Source organism: Canis aureus, chromosome 7 (assembly GCF_053574225.1).
Source record: "Canis aureus isolate CA01 chromosome 7, VMU_Caureus_v.1.0, whole genome shotgun sequence".
NCBI lineage: Eukaryota > Metazoa > Chordata > Mammalia > Carnivora > Canidae > Canis > Canis aureus.
Window position 1 is genome coordinate 44,825,956 of NC_135617.1, and position 24,110 is coordinate 44,850,065.

The 24,110-nt window shown below is 32.7% G+C and overlaps 1 protein-coding gene across 1 annotated transcript in view; it reads left to right on the top strand.

The window, feature by feature from the left end:
• The window catches only part of EYS (EGF-like photoreceptor maintenance factor), a 1,514,868-nt gene that overhangs the window by 905,100 nt on the left and 585,658 nt on the right, over positions 1-24,110 (top strand). The gene's annotated exons all lie outside the window — the stretch shown is intronic.

The following is a 24,110-nucleotide window of genomic DNA, read 5'->3' on the forward strand; positions in this document are numbered from 1 at the left end:
CTACTATACATTACCTAAAGATTAATATTTCTCTGTAATTGATTTATTCTGATATTTTGATAGTATGAGAAAAATATTAAAAATTATGATTTTAGTAATATATACATTCAATAAACTTCTAGGAATACCTTATTTAGCAAAATTACATACTCTCCACCCATGTCTTCACCTAGTTTACATGTAAAAAGAGCAAAATGCATACTCTCTTCTATTGTTGTAAAATCTTGAAAAATAATCAGAATATTTCTATGATATTACGTTGCTTACCTTTGTGTACTTATAAATTCATAAGAAAATAACTTTTAAATTAAGATAAAATCAGTTACTACCATTATAGTATAGTAGGTTTTTATTTAATAATTAAACTTAGAGAAGATTCTTATACTGTCAAAGTCCTAGTTTTCTCAACTTAAATTGAGATTATAACAGCTCCTACTTAATATGGCTATTATGGAGATTAAATAAAATAACCCTTATAAAACACTTCACATTATCTGACAAAGAGTAAGCTACGTAAATATTATTAACCAATCATCAAATAGAAAGAATGGACAAATGGATCTTCTAGTATTATTACACATTATAGTAATAATATATTTTCTTTTACAGAGCTTTTGAGTATAGAGTGAAATTTAAAAACATTGAAAAATTTAAAATTTCTTAAATCATTTTTTCAGTCATTCAAATAATTTTATTAAGCATCTATTATGTACATTACTCAAGGTCTTGAGCTAAAAAGAAACAAAAACTCAGTTCTAGCCATAAAATTTTACATTCAAGTGGAGGGAGCTATTTAAAAAAGTAAATATTACTCAAAATTAATATATTTATAGACGCAAGTACAAGGGATAATAAGAATATAATAAGACCACATAAACGCCCTTTTGAATCTATAGTATGGTTTTATAGGGAAATTCAGTATTTGTGTTGAGATGACCAAAAAAATCAGTTTGCTAAGAATATAACTGTTAGAAAACATTCTGCAGAAAAAGAATGCAAACAGGCACAAAGAAGCATGCATATATTAATACATTACTACATGCTTTTGCTGAAGTGTAACTGAGAACAGTGGTCAAATAACAAGGATGGAAATGAGAGGTCTATTTTGTGGATAACAAAAGTGAGATTGAAAAACTATGACTTTTTTGACCCATTCAGCAGTAAATAGGATAGCACTGATTTGAATACAAATAGTTTCTGAAACCTTTCTTCTATTCTACATTGCTCTAATTTTCAAAGGCTTTTTGTCAAGCCATGTATTATCAAACATGGAACACATGTTTCCTTTTGAAGCAGTATTTTGGTACAGAGTACGTTTCTCCGCTGGTGCATTGGCTCTGCTATAATGTTTCTTAAATACTTATGAATAATACCATGATTTGCCACTGTTTAAAGTGAAAAGCATTTATGAACTGAAAACCGAGTGTCCAAGACACAACAATGAATAAAAGGGGTAAACGAATTAGCAATGGAGCGTGTGGGAAAGAATGGAAGACATAATTTCAGTTATACTGGTAGATCAATTATCAGACAGCATGAGTCAGGGACCAAACCATTTACAGACTACAGGCACAAAACATATGAATTTGATATGATTATATCAAAACTTGCCTTCCAGTTATAAAATTCTATGATTCTAAGACTCTAAAATGACAATGTGAGGTGGTGGTGGTGGAGGGCGTTTCAAGTAAATTACAAGTTATGTCCCTGCCATTTGCAATGGCAAATCTAAAAACCTGTCCAGTAGCTTGTTCTCCAGCAGGTTAGATATGTACTGGCATAAAAAACTAAGGATACATGTGCAGCATTAAATAATACTTATGAGGTAAGAAGAGAAGGAAACTATTTTTTTTTTTTTTTTAGGAAACCATTTTTAATTGGAGAACCCACAACAAATCCACAATGGAGGGTGTGATAAGTAGAGCCCTTGAAGAAAGTAGTACTGTTTTTACTGGAAAACCATGGGAGCCAGTCTGAGGGATTGAGTGAGCCATTGGTAGAGGACTCTGAAAAAAGGGCAGGACAGGACAGTCAGGAGAGTAAGCCTTCCTCTTTTTGTTACATTAGAGAATCACATTTCCATATTCCACTGAATGTGTCTCTATTGCCTTTATGGTACTGAATCTTTGCTGCATGGTAGATTTAAAGTGTGCGTTTCACAGAGTTGTACTTGCCCCAAGCCATTTCAAGTCAGTGACCAATTGAATGGTCTCATTTGTTCAGGCCTATGTAAGATGTTTGAGCTAAATAGTAATTTTTAGCATGCAATGTGCAATGGCAAATCTAAAAACCTGTCCAAGAGATGGAAATTTGTGTGTGTTTCCTTATGACCTACGTGCCTTTGAGGCAAAGAAATTATTTTAAACTGATACTGGCTTGTGTCTCTTTGGCAATAATAATGAATAGGGAGCCAAATGACTAGCATAATTGGCTCTTCTGAGATGATAGGAGCAGTGGGGAACCAAAGAAATTCCAAATGAACACATTTCTTCAATTAATAGAGGCTTTTTAAAAAGAAGAAATATATTTCTTATACTTTTTCACTCTAGGCAAGTGAATGAACTACCTCACCTTGCATACACCCAGTGATCTGGAGAGGACTTGTACCATTGTATCACTTTGAAAGGGATCTCCAAATGTAGAAGCAGAAAAAACAGGCATCTTACTTTATTTTTATTTTTTTTTAATTTTTTAAAAAATTTATTTATGTTAGTCAGAGAGAGAGAGAGAGAGAGAGAGAGGCAGAGACATAGGCAGAGGGAGAAGCAGGCTCCATGCACCGGGAGCCTGATGTGGGATTCGATCCCTGGTCTCCAGGATTGCGCCCTGGGCCAAAGGCAGGCGCCAAACCACTGCGCCACCCAGGGATCCCCGGCATCTTACTTTAAACAATAACATTATCATATCTCCTGCTGTTTTTCATTTCCATATTGTAGCAGATCTTCATAGAGTGTCTGAAGTGTGACACATAATTAAGGTAGCTTACAATCAATCCAGTGCTAAAGACAGACATGCGAATAGTTAGCTATATGTTAAGGCAGGACAGTAGGACAGCATGGATAGAGGACAATGAGGAGACATTAACCGTTTGTGTTCAGGCGAGCTAACTGAAGGCTTCTTGGGCTGAATGGTGCCTAGTGAGTACCATTTAAAAAAAAAAATCCAAAACAGTAACGTATTTGATACAAGAGACTTTCAAGTTAAGTGAAAATTGTAATTACTATTCTCATTTTAAAGAAGAGGAATTAAGGCCTAGAGGTTCAAGTGACTTGTTTAGTATAACCGAATTAGTAAGTGGCTGAACTGGGCCTAGGACCCAATCATGATAGTAATAGTTGCCTGGTATTGAGTATTTACCATGTGCCAGAGATTGTGTTAAGAACTCAGTATTTTTTTCTTATTTAATATTCATAGCAACCTATGAAGTAAACCATATTTGTGGATATATTGAGGAGAAGTAAAATGATGAATTGGAGGATTATTATATATTAGCTTTAGATAATAGAGCATGAGGAGATTTAACAAATTAAAGGAAGACACTGGGAGAGACTGAGAAGGATTTGTGAACATAAGAGTGTCTTTAGTAATTCAGACTTGCTAATATACTACTAACTTGATCATAGTGTAAAAGAAAAAGGAAAGATATTTGTAAATCCGTGTTTTCTCACCTGTTTTCTAGTTGGCCAATGTGTCATGGTGGGAGACCCCAGGAGAAACAGTTCCGTTTGAAAACAACTGTGGTTATCCATTGTCCTGAAAGCTTTCCCTGCCCTTTACTGTGACCAAAGAGAGCTGAATTCACAAGAGAGTTAGGAGAGTTACAATTGGGACAACACAAATGCTGTATCATTTCATATAAGAAAAATTGAAGTTTCAGTAACTTACCCAAAGATTCACAGTTATTAAATTGAACTTAGGTTTTCTGACTACAAAACTCAAATTGTTTAATCATGGTACTGTGTTGCTCTTCTGGAATACATAACATGCTATGTCTTAACAAAAACTTTCTGCTTCTAATGCAGGTTTTTGAAATAAAGTGTACATGAAAATTTACCACATTGAATTAATTCTGATAAAACTGGTAATTAACCATGACCATCAATATTAATAGCAGGAAGTGAAAATAGTTATGATCTGTGGTTCCTATCATCATGAAGTGTGCAAATTTATAATTAACTTGATAAGCTTCTAGAATACCAATAGGATTTAAGTCAATTTTAAGAGTATTCTCCTGTATTCATTCTATGATTCTAGGCAATAATCGTAATGAGCAATAAATAAGTAAGTAAACAAAAGATGAGTGACTGATGGTGGGAAATGCATGTGCTGTTTCCTTGTTACCTTTTTTCTTAAGCAGGAAAGCAACTTCTCATGGTATCACATGTGTATATTGTTATTGTACTTTAACAACAGGAAGACATTATTTGGTATTTATTCTAGCCATGGGAAAATTATGAATTCATATGTAGAAGTTACCAAGATATCAGCATGTAGTGTATTTATAAACAAGAACTAGTTTATTAGGATGCACTGAAATAGGGGAGAACACACGGACTCAATCTTAGCAGACCTCAGGAAGGAAGTTAGAAGCGGGCTAGTTATAGGAATATGGGGAAGGGGTAAGCTTAAAATGATTAAAGGAGAGGGTTTTTCAAGTTGGGGAATTGAAAGTGAATGAAAATGGGAGTATAATAGCTTAGAATTTGTAAATACAGTTAAGCTAAGGTTTTGAAGCAATAGTAAGCTATTGCTTGATAAATGAGCTATTTTGATCAGATGAGCAGATAATTGGTTCTGATAAGTTGGTTTGTATGAATATCATGTAATGAAAAGTGAGATTATTTATTGATGTAGTCTTATCTTTGAGTACAAAGATTTCCTAGTATCAACAACTAAGTCACGTTACCAAAGGTGGGTTATAAGCTTCTCTAAATTATGTTAACACAGACGGCCCCATTCTAAGTGGGAACCATTCTGGCTGTTTATCCACAAGTCTCAAGGTGAGAGTCCAGAGATCCTTTTTAACTCTGTTAGTGCCCGTTCTGTTCGTGCCCTTTTGTTATGTAATCAATAGCTTACTATAATTCTGACATCTATTAAAAGGAATTTGAATACTTTTTAAAGTGAAAATTAGGCACATGGCCTTTTATTTACTGTTTATTTGTTAATATGTAGTACAATTATATTTGATTTCCTAGCATTTACTTATAAGTGGCATTAGGATTTCTGTGTTGGCTTTGTAATCATGAATTCTAAAAAGGTCATATTAGCAAATATTTTATTAATTAGTGCTTAAGTGTGTTAGTTGAGAAACATTTACTGACAACAGATTGACTTATGTATAGCAATTACTGTTATTTTTTATTCATATTAAAGTAGTGTGCCATGGCATTGGGTAGTTATTTCTCCATTTATATACTATAAAATAAACATGACACCAAATTTGATGTTATTAATGACACTTAGACTTTTATATATTTCAAATCTTAATTTCCCAAGCTACATAAAATACAATAAGATAAATATATCTAGAGTTTTTATTAAATTATAGTTGTATCTTCTTCTTTTATATTAGAAACTAAATTTTCTTCTAAATTTTCTTTTGCCTAACAAATATGATTTGACTAATAAATGCTAGATAGTTACTACCATTATGGTTTTGTGTCATCAAAATAAATACAGATGGTCCCTAACTTAGGATGGTTCAGCTTATAATTTTTTGACTTGCATTTAAAAACAATGCATATTCAGTGGAAACTGTGCTTTGAATTTTGATCTTTTCCTGCACTAGCAATTTGTAATATGATACTCTCGTGATGCTGGGCAGGGGCAGCAAACCATAGCTCCCAGTCAGCCACAGGATCCCAAACATAAACTGATACAAACATTCTGTACCAACTAATACAACCATTCTGTTTTTCACTTTCAGTACAGGATTCAGTAAATTACATGAGATATTCAACACTTGATTTTGCCCAGATGTAGGTTAACGTAAGTGTTCTGAACATGCTTAAGGTAGGCTAGGTTAAGCTATGATGTTGGGTAGGTTAAGTGTATTAAATACATTTTAAACTTAGAATATTTTTGATTTGTGATGGGCTTATTGGGATATAATCCCATCATGTATCAAGGAAGGTCCGTAATAAGAAAAATCAATGCCCAAATTTATTATTCTTTGTGGCAAAATTGTGGGCTAAATATTATAATTTTAATTCAAATTATAAAAATACATCCTTTCATCTTCTGTGAGATATCAAAGTGTTTTTAGTTGAATTCCTTCATAAAAACATAAGGTTTAAATCCAGCTTTACAGCTGAAGGATGGTATGTGTGTGACTATTTCAGGATGTCATTATGACATATTAAGCTTGGATGGACCAATGATGACAAAATTGCTGCATTGAAATGACAGTGATTTTTAGCTATTTATTCCATTAACTCTTGCTTAATGTCTTATTTAAACTCCCTGAAGTACTGTTTTTGTAGATAGGTGCTAGTATGTAGATTAATATTTGAGATGTATTTTGTTTGTTTAAGATTTTATTTATTTATTTGACAGACAGCTCAAGCAAGGGGAGCAGAAAGGGTAAAGAGAGAGGGAGAAGCAGGCTCCCCAAGAATCAGGGAGCCCGATGTGGGGATCGATACGAGGACACCGGGATAATAACTTGAGCCTAAGGCAGATGCTTAAGCAACTGAGCCACCCAGGTGCCCCTTGTTTCTGTTTCTGATGTGTCTATTTCAATAGTCATATTTAAATGTCTCCTAATCAGCTAATATACCTGTTTTTCTTAATTTTTGTAGCTGAAATATCTACATGGTAAACCAAATTCTCCACTAAATTGATCAGTAAAAAGACTTAAATTTATACTTATCATTTCCTGGAAATAAACAAAATCTGAGCTTGATGAGTTCTGACAATGGCTAAACATGTTCCTTCAAGTCAAGATGAAAGGAAAATGGTTTTATAAACATGCTAAATTTACTGAACCAAATATGAATCTGTGTGTTTTCTGATGATTTTTCTTCTCATCACTACATTTCTCCCATGTTGACTTCTGAGATTAATTAATTTGTAATGGTCTAAATCAAGACTAGTCTCAGACAGTTGGGAGAGCTGACTCTCATAGGCTCCTCACTTCTTTCAAACAGAATTATAATATGCAGTGACAGCAGCAGGATCATTTTTACTTAGCCTCCATTAGCAGGGTCATCAGAAGGGAAGGCTTGTGGACACTTTGAACCTTGTAGCCGTAACTGATTTGTACTTTTATTCAGTTTTTCCCATTTCCTTTTATAGTGAATTCTGGCATCCTAATCTAATATAATTCTAGAATATACTATAAAGGGCACAGGAGATCTGAGACAGCAGAAGACATTAAAGATTTTATCAAGGATAAGAAACAATTTCCTTTCAAATAAGAAAAATTAGTCCCTGAAGAGAAAAAAGATAAATAGGTGGAACAGTTCTTGACTCATAGTGGGTACTTGGCCTGTCACAGCTGAATAATGAAATGAAAGAATGAATATAGTGAACTCTACACTCTGGCAAAATGTGTGAAGAGTCTTCTTTTCTTCTTTTTTTTTCTTTTAGCATCTTTTTTTCTAGCAACATCGGCACTATCACCAGTTTGTTAACTTCTCAAAGCAAGAAGGGAGAAAATCTTATCTCAGTAAAGGCAGAGAAGCAGAGCCCTTGGCTGTGGGGAAGCTGTAGTACAATAGAGCTAGAAGGGATGTCATGTTTCCTTTCAGGATTCCCAAGATTTCCTGGATTCACAGGAGTCTTAGAAAGTGCTAGTAGGATGAAGGTGGAACCAGTTACTCATGAATATTTTCATACTTGTTTATGAAAAGGAGCAAATGGATCAATTGTGCACATGAAGCTAATGAGTTTTGAGACTGAGTTATTGAAAATTCTTAAAGTTGGTAAACAAATTTTAACATATGAGTTATATTAACTTTGTTATTTAAACTTCTTTGTAATAGTTCCTTGTTTTTAGGAAAACCTGAAAAATGTTATGAAAGCAAAATATGGCTTTGAGTAGGAGTGGATGGGAGAATATGCTATGGAAAAATAAGTAAGAAAACTAAATAATTGAGTTTTTGTCTGCTCCAGATTGTTCATTTTAAGACCACAGCTCTGCTTCCCAGGATAGATATTGAACATCCAGGACTTAAATCAGTGCAATATCTGACATAGGTAAAGTAGAATCCACAGTCAGATGTGTCATTTAAAATGGAGACATTTTCTTAGGGATAAAATCGCATAGAGATTCCAGAGTTACTCAGGCAACAAACTAAAAACTAGTCTAACCACCATCCCATTTACAGTTATAAAGTTTTACTTTTCAATTTGTTTTTATTACATAGTGAATAAATACAAAATACAACAAAGACAAACTACATAAATAAAGAATGACACATGAAAGAACTATACCTACTGGCCACATAACATAAGAAGTAGAACATTATCAGCAACTTTTTAACACCCATATCCCATGGCTTTCATTTTGCTTATTAATCTTTGATATTTTTTTATAATTATACATCACTAAACAATGTAGTAATATACATGCAGTATTATATATAATAAATAATGTATTTTATTGTAAAATTATTTTATTTTAAAATTCATGTACATAAATTTTACAATATTGTATACATTTTTTTTTGCTGCTTACTTTTTGATCAACATTTTACTTATTAGAATCTTCCATGTTGATGCATACTGCTTTTTTCCTACTACATGCATGCATGAGCTTCTTTAGGGCATAAGCATAAAATAGACTTGCTGCATCAGAGAGGGTAAAAACATTGAATTTTTTTTGACGATATCAAAACATTTTCCAAAATGACTTCATTTGTACCAAATCCCAATCAAATTCTGTAACAGTATTGGTTATTTTATAAATTTAGGGACACCTGGTATTTTCATACTGAAAGTTTTTGCCATTTAGATAATTATAAAAAATATCTTATTGGAGTAATTTGCAATCCCTGAATGCTAATAAAGATTAGCATTTTTTCTATGTTACTGATAATTGGTATTTTCTCTTTCAGAAACGTTTTTCCAAGTCATTTATGCTCTTTTAAATTAGATTAATTGCTTTTATTGGATTATAGTTTCAGTTTGTCCATGTTTAATTTTGGATTCTGTGTTTAATGTTGGATAACTGATCTCAGTTATATGTTTTGCAAATGCCTTTTTGGTGTTTATGGCTTGTTATTTTTAGTGTTTTCAGATTAACATAAATCCTTAATATCCTCAAATATGTCCATCCTTTCATTTTTGAATTATTGTTTTTGTGTCTTTTTAAAGAAATACTTCTTTTGCTAAAATAAAAGAAGTGTTCTGCTATATGTTCTGCCAAAAGCATTAAAAAGCTGTTTCCCCATGTACTTCGTAAGCCACATAGAATTGATATTTTTACATATGGCTTTTAATTATGAACAATTTCAGTTTTGTTCATAAGGACAAAAAATTGTCTCAGTATCATTTTGAAATATTTGCTTTCTTTCTCGTGCAAGGACATCTATTTTGTTCCTTGATGTTTTCAGACCAAAAAAATAAAAAAGGCAATACTTACTTGTTCTTGATTCCTTTAGTTTTTGAATGACTGAAGGCAAATTTTCTCCTTCATGTTAATTTTCCTTAGGAGGCTCTGACAGTTCTTAACTTTTTGTACTTCCATTACTGTACAATATCTTCCTCATATTTTAGAACTTAGAATATGGTGAATATATCCCCATAGCATACTTTTCCCCTTATGTAAACATACCTATCTTTCCCCAAAACATTTCTTTTCTTTTCTCTTTTTTTAAAGATTTTATTTATTTATTCATGAGAGACACAGAGAGGCAGAGGCACAGGCGGAGGGAGAAACAGGCTCCCTGCAAGGATCCCAAGGTGGGTCTCCATCCCAGGACTCTGGGATCATGACCTGAACTCAAGGCAGATACTCAACCACTAAGCCACCCAGATGCCCCTCCCCCAACATTCCTATTGTTTACTAAAATATAAGGAAATTACTCCTGCAGCAAAGTTACAAAGTTTGGAAAGGCAGTCTTTTCATGCGCTTAAGATTTGGTTTGTCACTATAAATGGCAGAGATGAGTCAAGTGCACTACTTTTATATTTACTATGATTTCAGATATAAGTATTACATCATCTTATTTGTGTTCTGCATTTTTTTTTCCTTTTGTCTTTTTTCCCTTGGCTATGTTTTGATTGCAGGAGCTTTTCATCGAGTCTTTGCTCTAAAATTATAAGTTATCTGCTGTTTCTGTTTCTTCAGTGTTAGTCATTAAATTTTCATCATGCATATGTACAATGTGTAAATTTTATCAGTATTTATTCGATATTCCTACCAAATACAAGGATCTTTGAACACTGTTTCTCGTCTCTGCCCTTCTCTTTATCTAAGATTGTTTTCCATTTTTAACTCCATATTATTTATACCAGAAATCAATTATTATATGTTTAGTCTTATCTATAAATCTTGTATTCCTTTGTTCAGGTTGCTTTATTTTGCAAACTTTTCATATAATTCTTCAATATTGCTTTTCCATATTTTTTTCTTCTCTACTTTTGAATTCTAGATGAGTACATATTAGATTCTTCCCTCTTTCTAACATGTTTCTTAACCTTGTTTTCATACTTTTTATCTAGTGTTTGCTGCACTCTGGATATTTATTCATATCTACATTTCAGTAGATTAATGATCTTTAAAGCTGTGTTTTCCACTGAGTTTTTGTTTCAGATATTTTATTTTTCATTTCTACAAGTTTTATTTGATTCCTTTTCAAATATTCTTGGTCCTATGTAATAGTTTTTCATTCTTTACATTTTTTATTCAATCTCTTACTTTTTAAACATGGAGCAAAACTATTTTATATTCTACATCAGATTATTTCATTAGCTGAAGTATATATGTTTTTTATATTCTTGCTGATAGTTTTTTGTTCATGGTGCTTTGTTTTTTTTTTTTTTTGGATGTTTGACAATTCTTTGAAAGCACCTTGCCTTGGAGTTTTATTGATAGGAATTCTTAGAATTCTGGTTTTAAAATGTGTTATTCTACTTAGGTTTTGTGATTTTATTTTTCTGCCAAATGCTTGAATACTGCGAACTGTGTATCACTTAAATAAATTCTAGATTTGAGGTCTTCCTAAATTAATATGAATGCATATGCATTAAATTAATACATCTAGAATGCACTTTATATATTAGCAAATTCATTCTATAAACATACAGGAGGACTAGATTTTGGTTATAAATGCTCAGGATTTTTTTTTGCTTTTTTCCCAGCACTATGGCCAAACAGTCATTTCTTTACCAACTTCTTATATATATGGCAGGTTTATTTATATCTCCCTTTTGGAGTTTAGTTTATGTAGGGATTTCTTATTTGACTCCTAATCTTGAATGGGACCTATCTTGAATGGGACTCTTCTTTCCTATCATGTGCCTCATCAAAACAGAAGTTTTCAGACTTCTACAAGGTCAGCCTTGTAGGAATATAACTTCATTGCACTTCCATTTGTATAGTTTTCAACTTCCATATCTAGATTGGCCTCTGCTCAATATTGCATTTTAAAGTGCTTATTAAAATGTTTAGCCACTATATTTTATCTGTTTATATTTTTCTGTTTTATCAGGTAAATATAGCCCTACATTCTCATAGAATGGAAGGAAATGGAATCTGATTATTCAATTATGACACTTTCTTGTTGGAATTAGCAAATATCTAGCAACTCTGGGAAATCACTGGTCTCACTTTTTGCTACATCCACAGTGACACTACTTTTATAATAAACCAAATTAGTTCTAATTTGTATTTTTATATTATAAACCAAATTATGCATCTAATTGAATAATTCCCACTTTTCTAGAAATTCCAAAAATTGAAAGACTCTTAAGTATCAGGTCTAAGGTTTCCCATCGGATTTACAATATTAGATGAAGCCTTGGTAGTAGAGTCTTGAATATAAGGATCACCTGTGGACAGCATTAGCTTAAGTAACATTTGTAGATGTAGACTGAATGTAATAAAATGTGCCATCATATATAGTACTTCTCTATAAGAAGGGCAGATTCTACAGGTCTATGATTTCTTGATAAACTTACAGTTTCAACAAAGACCAGAACTGTAATATAATCCTGATAGAGTGAGGCAGAGTTCACATGTATTTTGGGTAGTCCTTTATTTTTTTTAAAGATTTTATTTATTTATTCATAGAGACCCAGAGAGAGACAGAGATCAGAGACACAGACAGAGGGAGAAGCAGGCTCCATACAGGGAGCCCGACGTGGGACTCGATCCCGGGTCTCCAGGATCACACCCTGGGCTGCAGGCAGCGCTAAACTGCCACGCCATCAAGGCTGCCCAGGGGTGGTTATTTATTTATTTATTTATTTATTTATTTATTTATTTATTTAGGGTAGTCCTTTAAAAACAAGAGTTTATTAACTAAGCTTAGAAGTAATTCTGTAGGAACATAAAGAATTCTGTGGACTTTCTAACTGAAAACTGTAGATTAACAAAAACTAGCAGTCCAGTTAAAGATGATTAAACTTATAAATTTACCTGCATTTCCTCCTGAAATCCTACAAATAATAAGAAATATATATATATATATATATATATATATATATATATATATATATAAATCCACTAAGACAAAGATATAATAGTAGAAGAGAAAACAGACATAAAAATTTGGAAGCTGAGAAACAATTGGACAAATGATAACAGACTAAACAGACCTGAGAATTGGAAACTAAAATTGGCAGTCGGAAATATAGAGAGCATGGTGATTGATAGCATAGAATCTATAAAAGCCTCAGGAAATGGCAAGACTAGATGATGGGAAGTGTGAGCAAAAGTGGAGTAAAAATCCCACTAGTTAAGTGTTTTAGAGTTGATACATTTTTTACCAAACCACCTATGTGCTGACATAATCAGCAGTCCTTGAATGAAATCCGACTAATTTTTAACCTTAATATGTCAGGTTATCCTGCATAGCCCACTGAGCTCACTGAGATGTACAAGGACATCCAGATGACAAGAAGCTTCAAATCTTTACAAGATATTTTCCCAAGGAAATTCATATCTTTCATTTCTCACTTTTTTATTGCAGTTTGTTCTCTAAGCTTTATATCACTCAAATTAACACATCTTTATAACAACTTTGGAATTAAAAGAATGCATTTTGCATTATAGAATGTGTCCTCAGAGCTGTGAAGTGGAAGTTTTTTTTTTTTAATAGTAGGAAAAATAAAAATATAAAACTGATTATTGCAGCTTGGAGACATTCTAAGAATTGACAGATTTTAAAGTCTTTTTTTTTTTTAAGATTTTATTTATTTATTCATGACAGACACAGAGAAAGAGAGAGAGGCAGAGACAGGCAGACGGAGAAGCAGGCTCCATGCAGGGAGCCTGATGTGGGACTCTATCCCAGGTCTCCAGGATCACGCCCTGGGCGGAAGGTGGCGCCAAACCACTGGGCCATCAGGGCTGCCCAGATTTTAAAGTCTTATCAATATGCTTATTAGAATTTTTCATCTATATATGTGTATATATACATATAATTTTTTTTACATATAATGTTTAATTGTTTATCTATTGTTTTTAAGTAGGTTCCATGCCCAGCATGGAGTACAACACAGGGCTTGAACTTACTATTTATCTTGAGATCAAGACCTGAGCTGAGATCAAGAGTCAGACACTCAATCAACTGAGCCAGTCAGGTGCCCCAACCATTAAAATTGTTCTTAACTAGATGAACTTTCAGTAATATAATGTGTTTCTACTAGACCACTGGAATTTTCATATGTAACAGTTTCAAAATGGGTCTAAGGAAAACAAATTCTGTATTTAATGTGTTTGTTCCTCAGCTTTCCATTAATGCCATTCCCAGGATGGTTACAACCCCCACCCACTCTTCCTTCTTTATCCTGATTTTTCTGGCCCTTACCTCCATTCTGGGAATGTCACTTTTTTGACTTGTAACCTTCCCCACTGTACTCTCATAACAAAAAAAGATATCATCTCTTTTTTCTTTTCATCATACTTCATTCCAAAAGGACTAGAAATGGCTTAAAAATGCCACATAGTACAAATAACTGAGGAAACATGATGTACTTTATGCCTTGACTCATTTTAATGATGAACCTACATGTTGATAAAAGTCATACTAAAGTGTCAGTGGCAAGTAGGCCTTTTAGAGTTTTCTAAAAGTAGCTGTTTTCAAAATAAATCCTCTAACCTGTCACACCTGAGGGAAGATGTTTTTATGCAAGAACCATTCTCATCAGGGACATTTAGGTGGGTCAGCGGATGAGTTTGAGCATCTGCCTTTGGCTCAGGGCATGATCCCCGGTCCTGGGATCGAGTCCTGCATTGGCTCCTGCAGGGGGCCTGCTTCTTCCTCTGCCTATGTCTCTGCCTTGCTCTCTGTATCTCTCATAAGTAAATAAAATCTTTAAAAACAAAACAAAACATTCCCATTCAGTGCAAAGTAAAGACTGCTGTGTGTGTATGTGTGTGTGTGTGTGTGTACATCAGGGAGGGGGAATTTTCTCCTACCCTTCTTGATTCTTTTGGCTAGTCTAACAATTAAGTTGATAAAAGACAGATTAACAAGAGAAAAAAAAACATTTTATCCATACGTACAGCAATCTCATAAATATGAAATCCCAGAAGTGATCAAAGCAGGATATTTATATACCTTTTAGACAAACAATAAATTTGCACTGACAAGACAAAGAAACTTAGGCTTGGGTACTAATAAGTAAAGAAACTGAACAGTTTTATTTCCATAGGCCTCTTGGCCCTGATTTTTCTGCCTTTGGTATTAAGGATGTCTCTCTACCTCCTTGTACAGGGAAGTTACCTTTAACATGGGAAATTTATTTCCTACTCTCAGTGGGAGAAGATGGTCAGAGTGTCTTTTTGTACTAGCTGTTTCTCTAATAACTTTAATTCAAAATAATCAATATGCCACTTCGGCATATTTTTGAGAAGCCTGCCCTGAGCTCCATATATACATATATGTGTGTGTATAAAACCATATTATCTATATATTTCTTAACTTGCGTGGTCTCCCTTTTGTCCTTGTATCTATGTCCCACAGTTTTGAGGAACATGATTTTTCATTTGTATTCTTCCCTGTAGCCAGCTGCTGGTTAATAGCAGAAATCATTCTTGAACCTCTAACAATGTTGAAAGAGCAGCTGAAGAGTTGGAAATTAAATTTAATTAAAACTGATTGCTAGGAACAAGGTGAGATATGGATAATCACTATTAACACCTTTATTTATCCTCTTATCTATCAGTAAAGTCTGAGCATCGAAAAGAATTAAACCTGATAATTGCCAAGACAGCTTGAGGGGGAAAATTAGACTATAGGCATCATTGAAGTAATATGATAGATTGTAAAATAAAGTACATGAAAAAAGAATATTTGATGAGTAAATATTAAGTATTTATGATTCTATTTTAATTACATATGAGTGAAGAATTAACTATTTAATTCCTTATGCATTGAGCAAATATTGTACTTTTGAAATGCTGCCCCAAATAAGCAGCAGTCTATCTAGAAAATTAAAAAGAGGTTTCAAAGTTTTATTAATTATAATGTAAGTTACTCATTTGGTTATGTTGCATAAAGGAGAGTACTGGTAATAGCTTTTGTGTTTTATTTTACTGGAAATTAATAAAAAACACATATCAGCAATTAGTTTTTAGAACTTGTTAAATTGATACTTTATTCCCAGATGTATTATGGGCAACCATTATAGTCTAAATCTGATAGCTTCTGATAAATATACAATGTGACGTGCCTGCTTATTTTTATCCATACTTAGAGCCCTAGGCTCTATTATGATGATGTACGTTGGCAGATAAAAATTACTTTTTTTTTATTTTAAAGATTTTATTTATTATTTTAGAGAGAGAGAATGCAAACAGGGGAAGGGGCAGAGGGAGAGAGAGAAAGAGAAAATCTCGAGAGACTCCACACTGAGCACAGAGCCCCTGTGGGGTTTGATCTCATGATCCTGAGATCATGAGCTGAGCTGACACCAAGAGTCAGACACTTAATGAACCACCCAGGCACCCCAAAGTTACTTATTCAACATAAATACTTATATGTTTATAAAGTTGTTAGTACTAATCTTCTATATAGAAAAAGTAATTTGTCAGAATCATAAGAAAAAGTAAATACAAAGTCATCTCAATATTGAAGCAATAAATCCATCCTAAATTTGCATGAGAGTCTTTCAGGAGACTGCTAGAGCCCTAGAGCAACAGAAAAATCCTGAGTCATTCCTTTTGTTTTCTCTGTAAATTGGTTGATCAAAGGAATGAAAAGTTTAAGTGATAACAAAGGTTTCCCAGTGCTACCACATTCTTATCTCTCTGTGGAATGGTATTTTCCTCATCAAATTATGTTTTAAGTAGTGGGTAGATTTCAAATAAAATAGGAATACTTATAAACCCCATATGCATGGGCAGCCCTGGTGGTGCAGTGGTTTAGCGCCACCTGCAGCCTGGGGTGTGATTCTGGAGACCTGGAATCGAGTCCCATGTCGGGCTTCCTGCGTGGAGCCTGCTTCTCCCTCTGCCTGTGTCTCTGCCTCTCTCTCTCTGTCTCTCATGAGTAAATAAATTAATCTTAAAAAAAAACCAACATATGCCTATAATATTCCTTAAACATTAAACAGGAGAAGGAAAAATTATACATCATCTCGAAGATTAAATGTAACTCAATTTCAGGGTAGATTTATTAATTAAATATTTATTGCAAAGCAACTAAGAGCTCAATAATGATTTTCTATCTATCTATCTATCCATCTATCTATCTATCATCTATCTATCTTTTTTTTTTTTTTTTTTGAGGAAGGATCTTAAGCAGGCTCTATGCCCAGCATGGAGCCCAAGGGAGCACCATCTCAAAACCCTGAGATCGTGTGATCTAAGCCAAAATCAGGAGTCAGACACTTAACCAACCGAGCCACCCAGGCACCCCTATAAATTATTTTTAAAAAGCAATACTCAAAAACTGGATTATAAGCACTTTGGAGCCCACTGGGGCACTCTTTGTACATTTAGTGATGCTAATCATTACACTACATTACACTAGTCTCTCACATTACAGAGAATGCATGAATTCAGTGTAAAGATCCACACTGGACCTATTATAAATGAACGTTTTTTTTTTTAAAGAATCGAAATACTGTATGTTTAAAATAATTGATAAGCAGCCTTGTTCACACAGAATAAAATTGGTTAGAGAACATGTGCTTTGATGAAAGAAGCCAATTTCTGAGAGATCTACTACTTTGATCAAATTACCTTCCCTAAGCTTCAGTTTCTTAGATAAACTGGCCTGTAAGAACATTAGCCTTTCATGTTTCCCTGGTCAAGATGAGAATCAAATTAGATGATGCATATAAAGGTGCTATGTGAAGAATAAAGTATAATATGCATTCTCATTAGTAGTCAAAGTTGCATGTTTAGTTTTATTCACATTTTTTACTATCATAAAAATAGGTAAGAATGTGAGCTGCTCCTATTATTATGGGAATAGTGGGCACTTAAGGATCTCACAACAGCTCCACTACATAAACACCTTGGAATACTTAGGGTTCTACCCAGAACTGTATAATGTGGCAATACCCTATGCTTCAGAACTTCCTAAATATATACCTGAGAAAAATATAGAGCATAAACATGGAATACCTATTTTAAAAATAAGTTTTAGGGGCAGCCCTGGTGGCTCAGCGGTTTAGTGCCGCCTTCAACCCAGGGCCTGATCCTGGAGACCTGGGATCGAGTTCCATGTCGGGCTCCCTGCATGGAGCCTTCTTCTCCCTCCACCTGTATCTCTGCCTCTTTCTCTCTGTGGGTGTGTCTCTCATAAATAAATAAATAAATAAATAAATAAATAAATAAATAAAGTCTTTAAAAATATAATAAAAATAAGTTTTAGTTACAAAACCTTTGTGTTTCGAGGCTTCTTTCACATATACAGTAGTAGTATTCTGTTATAGGTAGTCTGACTTTCTGTGGTTTCAGTTACCTGTGATCAACTGTGGCCTGGACACAGATAATCCTCCTTCTAAGGTACTGTCACAAGACCAGTAGTAGCCAAACACTGTATCACAGTTCCTCTGTCATTTACCCCACTTCATTCCATCAGGTAGGCATTTTATCATTTCACATCATCACAAGAAGGAGGCGTACAGTACAATAAGATGTAAATGTAGGTTCAGTACTATCTTTAGTTTCAGGCATCCACTAGCGGTTTTGAACATATCCTCCACAGATAAGGGGGGACTGCTGTACAGACTAGAGCAAATTCTTTATGAAGCAATTCCATATATATTATAATGCAACAACTTTGTTATTATCATTGCATTGATAAACTAAGAGACTCAAAGAGGTTGAACTATTTCTCTAAGATTCTATGCTTTTAAGTGATAAAGCACATAATTTAGCCCAAGAATCCCAACTACAATTAGATTTGTTGTAACTACCATTTCAGAATAGGTACCACCTAAATTAATGGGTAAAGATGGGGAAGTAGAGAAGTGAAGTGGCTTCTCTAAGGTAACACACAGTAAGTGACCAAAATAAAACTATAAAACACCTTGCAAGTCACTACTTGCCTGCTACAGCATTCTGATTCCTAATCAGTACATTAAATGAAATCCTTTATAATTGCTTGAAGATGTTTTATAATTCTTAGTTTATAGTTTGAGTTACATTTGGGGTGGCAAGTAAACAAAAACACTGCCAAAATTAGAAATTGAAATTCATGTTGCCCAATTTGTTTAATGAAGCTAAGTAAAACTTAAGTATGAAAATCAGAAAGGGTACCATGAAAAATGAAATTTTAAAAGCATTCTCCATCATGAGCTTAGATGAAATGTCCTAAACATGAATTCTTGCAAATGAAATTCATGTATGTACACACATCATAAGCAAATGGAATTTATTTTGGGGAAAAAACAGAAGTTAATATTAGACTATCAAAGCTATAATTATAAGCATGTCAATAAGTGAAAAACTGATAAATTAAGTCCTGCTAAAAATTTCAGACAAGTACAGAATAGAAGGAAAATTCCTTAACGAGTTAAAAGATACCACTTACTAAAGAGCAAAACGTTACATTCAAAGCGGAAAGCATAAAAATCTCAAAAAAAAAAGAATCTTATTAACATTACTTCAGTTTAGTGTTTTTTTTCTGATAGTCTTGGCACTGTATAAACTAATAAGATAGTTTAAGAATTATGAGCAAAAGAATGAAAAATTTCATTACTCACAAATGACACAGTATTACAAAAACGGGAGTTCAATGAAGCTGCTCAATATACAGGTCAATTACATTTCAATATGACAACATAATTAAATATATAATGTTACATTTAAAATAGAAACAAATTAAAAAATAAAATAAAATAAAATAACAACAAATTCCTAAGATTTTTAGAAGTTAATCTAAGAAAATACGCACATGATCTTTATGAAGAAAAGTTATATTAAAAGTGTTTTAGATTACCTTGTAAAATGAAAACATACCATGCCCATCTTATGAAGATAAGGTATCACAAATATATCAATTAGTTACAGTTTTTTTTCTATAAGATCATGGAATTCAAATCAATTACCAATATAAATTTTTATATAATTTATTTAATAGGACATTTGCACATGTAACTGGTTCTATTTATATCAAATGGCACAAGACAAGCAATATGTATCACAATCCTGAGGAAGGGTAAGGCTTGTCCTTTCAAAATCAAGACATCATAAATCTATACTAATTAAGTAAGCATTTGATTGGTTTGAGGTTGACAATCTGTCCAATGGAAAAGGATAATGATCTTAGAAACAGACAGAACCCATGTACAGGAAGGATGACGCATGACAGGACTGGTAATGCTGATGAGTACGGGAAGGTTGGCTACTCTATAGTTATCCTAGAGTGATTGGTATTCCATATTAAAAAGCAAAAAGGGTAAAAATGTTTGGAAAGATTCTATACGGAGTAAATATTAAGTAATTCTATCATAGGCAATTAGCAAAAACAAATGATTTAAGCAAGAGAGTGGCATGATTTGATTTGTATTTTAAGAGTTACTTCCAGTCCTTAGAGGTGGCTGTATATGGAATTTTCTCTAATGGTAATCTTTTTCCAATTGCTGGTGAAAGGAAAATATAGTGATTATAGTTGTGCTTCCTTTCAAAAAGATTGTTAATTGCTTTCAGAAAAAAATTTATTCAACTACTTGACTAGCTCTCTCTCAGCTTTCTTTGCAATCATCTGGTTTCTTAAAATCTGCCTCTATAGCTCACATTTATCATACATTTCCTTTGGCTTAATCTTAACTGAATATTCTTTTCCTTCCTTAATCTTAAACTGAATATTCTGGCTTTTCATGTCAGTATTGTTTTGTAAACTTTTTTTTTTGCATCATACGATTAATACTTGCTCTATAAATTATGTCATTGACTTACAGTCCATGGACTAATCAATCTGTGAAAATCCATGAAAGAAACAGAGATTTCATGATTTATTTTGAAATATGCTTATTTCCTACAAAAGTATTCTCAAGTGGCATGAATCTTTAAATTGCCAGGAAAAAAAAAAAAACAGCATTTAAAAAAGTATATGTATTTAACAAAACCTGGCACATAGTGTATAAATGTTAATTTTCTTCCTTGCTCCTGCTTTATTAGTCGATACTGAGCTAATTGAGATGAATTTAAATGGATTGTATAAAGTTGGATTTTAAGGTGAATGAAATACAATTTGTAGAACATGGAAGTATAAAGAATTAAACATGTAGAGTATTTTGTAGTGATAAAATCCAAGTTCTTTCTAGAAATAATACAAATGAAGAAAACAAAGTCACAGAGAGTTTCTGTAGCTAATACATGGTTGCTGATCCGATTACTAGTAGAACAAAGCATCAAGACTCAATGTTACTTAATAAACATTCCATTATATCTTCCTGTATGTATTATATTTAAGTGTTAAACGCAGTCTTTTATCACATTAGTATTTCTCTATTTTAATGGAAAATTTTGCATATACACACATATCACTAATGTTCACTATTATTTTCTAAATATTACTTCCAGGATGCATGAAATAAAAAGCCATTTTGCATTTTAGTTGTGAATTATTTAAAATTTAGCTGGTAATACATATTCCAGAAAGCAATACATTATCACTCTTTCTTTGAACAATTATTCATGGATTGCACTGGTATTAACAATAATTTATTGGAAGTAGGGTTAAAGAATACATGTCCTTTATTTAAACTATTCAGTCATTATAGAGTCATTATCAAACTACCTTGTAGATAAGCTTGGTATTCAATTTTTCCAAAAGATTCCAGTTTTCACATTTAACCTTACGTATAGAACACTAACAATGAAAAAGAGTCTGTTACTTAAAATCTATTTAGTATTTTGTGATCTACTAACCAAGAAACAAACAAACAAACAAAAAGTCTCAGGCTGAGAATCCTGTACTTTTAAGAATTACACATTTTATTAAAAGGAAAATATGCTGCTGGAGTAATTGTTTATAACTTATCAAAGAATTGGATATTATACACAAGAGTTTTATTTTATTCTAACTTAAATGTTCATATATGCCTCAGACTCTGCATTATTATATTCTCCTAAGATCTTCTAATCTATTTAAAACCCTCCTTTGTACAGTAGGGGAGGGGAGGGTTATTGACTTCTTATTTTTCACTAAAATTGCTTTAAAATTTACTTTACCTTCATGTAGTGAGAATGGTTGTGGGTCAGTATGCACTGGAAAATAAAATAATTAGGTGTCAAAAAATTTTTGGCAACTCTCCACCTAGCAACAATTAAATTTTAAATATGTTTTGTGTATGGCTAGAATCATCCTTGTACTCTGTATGTGCTATTGGAAATGAAGGCAAGAACTATCATCTCAGAAGGGAGCAGCAGACACAGGAAATTGGAAGTTCTAGCTTGGACATGTAATAGAGTACTTTGAGTCTTTGAATCTGACAGTCAGCTATTATTAGCCAGGAAATATGGCATGAATCTGGGGAAATACTGGGATTAGATTTTTAGTATTCTTCCAAGCAGAATACAAATTTTGTTCACTATGAATTCCTCCCCACAGGTCTCAATAGAAATTTACTCCACCCTCCACAGTAGAATCAGTGACCAGTTCTAGCCAGTTAACTGCTAGGAAAGGTTCATTCTATACTTGGGAAAATTCTTCCTTTCTTGAAAACATAGGAAACTGAGCGATGGGACACAAATGTGGAAGTATGTCATTTAAACTACCACTGCCCACCATATTAGAATCAGAAGAAGACAAGGCTGCTTAGAAATTCCCATGTGAATAGCAGAATGGAGGGACAGAGCAAATCTAGGTCTCCTCTGAGGAATGAACTGAGCTTTTTAGAGTCCATCTGAAATCCCACCTTATTCTTGAAGTTGCTTTTACTTAAGCCATTGAATTTCTTTATTTCTGAAGCTACCTTGAATTGGGCTTTCTGGTTATATGTCCCAAAAGCATACAAACTCACTCAAAGGTATAATTATAATGTGAGGATATACAATTCAGATAGATTCTTCTTTTTGAAAAAATGAAAACTGAAAGGCAGGAACTTATTTAATTGTAGATAATGAAAAATGTGTTGCATTATTATTTTACTCTAGTACATCATTACTGGAAATAGCCTCTACACTTACTCTTGCTTCATAAAACTTCATTGCTTACTGTCACCACTCTTTTTATTTGATTGTCTTTGCTAAAAATGTAAAATAAAATCTGTATTCATGCATGTGAATAGGAAACACTAGAAATATGGTCAAATTACTATGGCTTTATGTAAAATATTTCATGATTTTCTTTATCCAAACAAAACACAATTCAATTTTCTCAATACATTTAAACAAAAGTTATAGTTTTTGTAAGAGATAGTATGGTTTCACAAGCTTGAGAAAACCAAGCACTTGGCACAGAATGATGAACCAAACATATATGGCTCTTGACCTCATATACCTTACAAATGGGTGCATGTGTAGGTTTTCATGTAAAGCACTAGTCACATAAAACAACTTAAGTTTTAAAAAATTAGTCCATAAAAAGACAAAACAATGAAATTAAAATTTTTGAGTTTGCTATTGTCATTTGGATTGTATCTTTCCAAAATCCTTAAAAATAAATAGTAGTTTCTTCCTTTCACCAATGTTAGGTCTATTCATGTAATACTAGTTTTCGTCTGAAAATAGTTCATGCTCTTTGACATTTTGAACTTTAAATCAAATGGCTATTTGTCTCCATTCCCAATTCATTCAAATAAGTGGCTGAAACCTTTTAAAATTACTTAATATGTGAAACTTTATTGCACTATGCAGGCAGCATCATTATTAAACTCTATAATGAACAAATATCTGTTTATTTCACATAACAATTGAAGTAGTTAAGATATCAAAATTAAATACACATTGATAATATTTTCCATCTTTGAGCCACCTTCACCAATGAATTTTTTTATTAAAAAAATCTCATATGCTTTTATGTCTACAAAGTACACTTTTCAGGAAGTATTTTGAAATTTCTTATTTCTAGTTGAAAGAAGAAATTCTTTGAAGTTTAGCTGATTATTTCGTTAGAGTGTTTTACAAGTTTGAATATATAACACAATATTTTTAAAACTTTGTTGAAAATTTAAAATAAAAAACACCACATAGGATATAAACTCTGTAGAAGATTTAAAGTACAGATTTTTAAAAGAGTGTTATCTTATGGTGGGCAGCAAACTAAAAGTTTCATGAATAATCATTTGTATTAATTGTAAAAGAATAAAACATTAGAAATTCTAAAGGGAGTTTGTGTATTTATCACAAAAGGAGGAGCAGAAGGGAAGAAGCGAAAGGAGATAACTCATATCTGTTGTTACAGAAATATCGTAAAACAATCAGTCAACTTTTTAATCAAACAGAAGCAAATTTGAATAATGGAAAGTAACATTAAAGGAGTAAACTAACTAGGTATCATTAATCACCTATTTATAAATTTAAGAAATGTAAA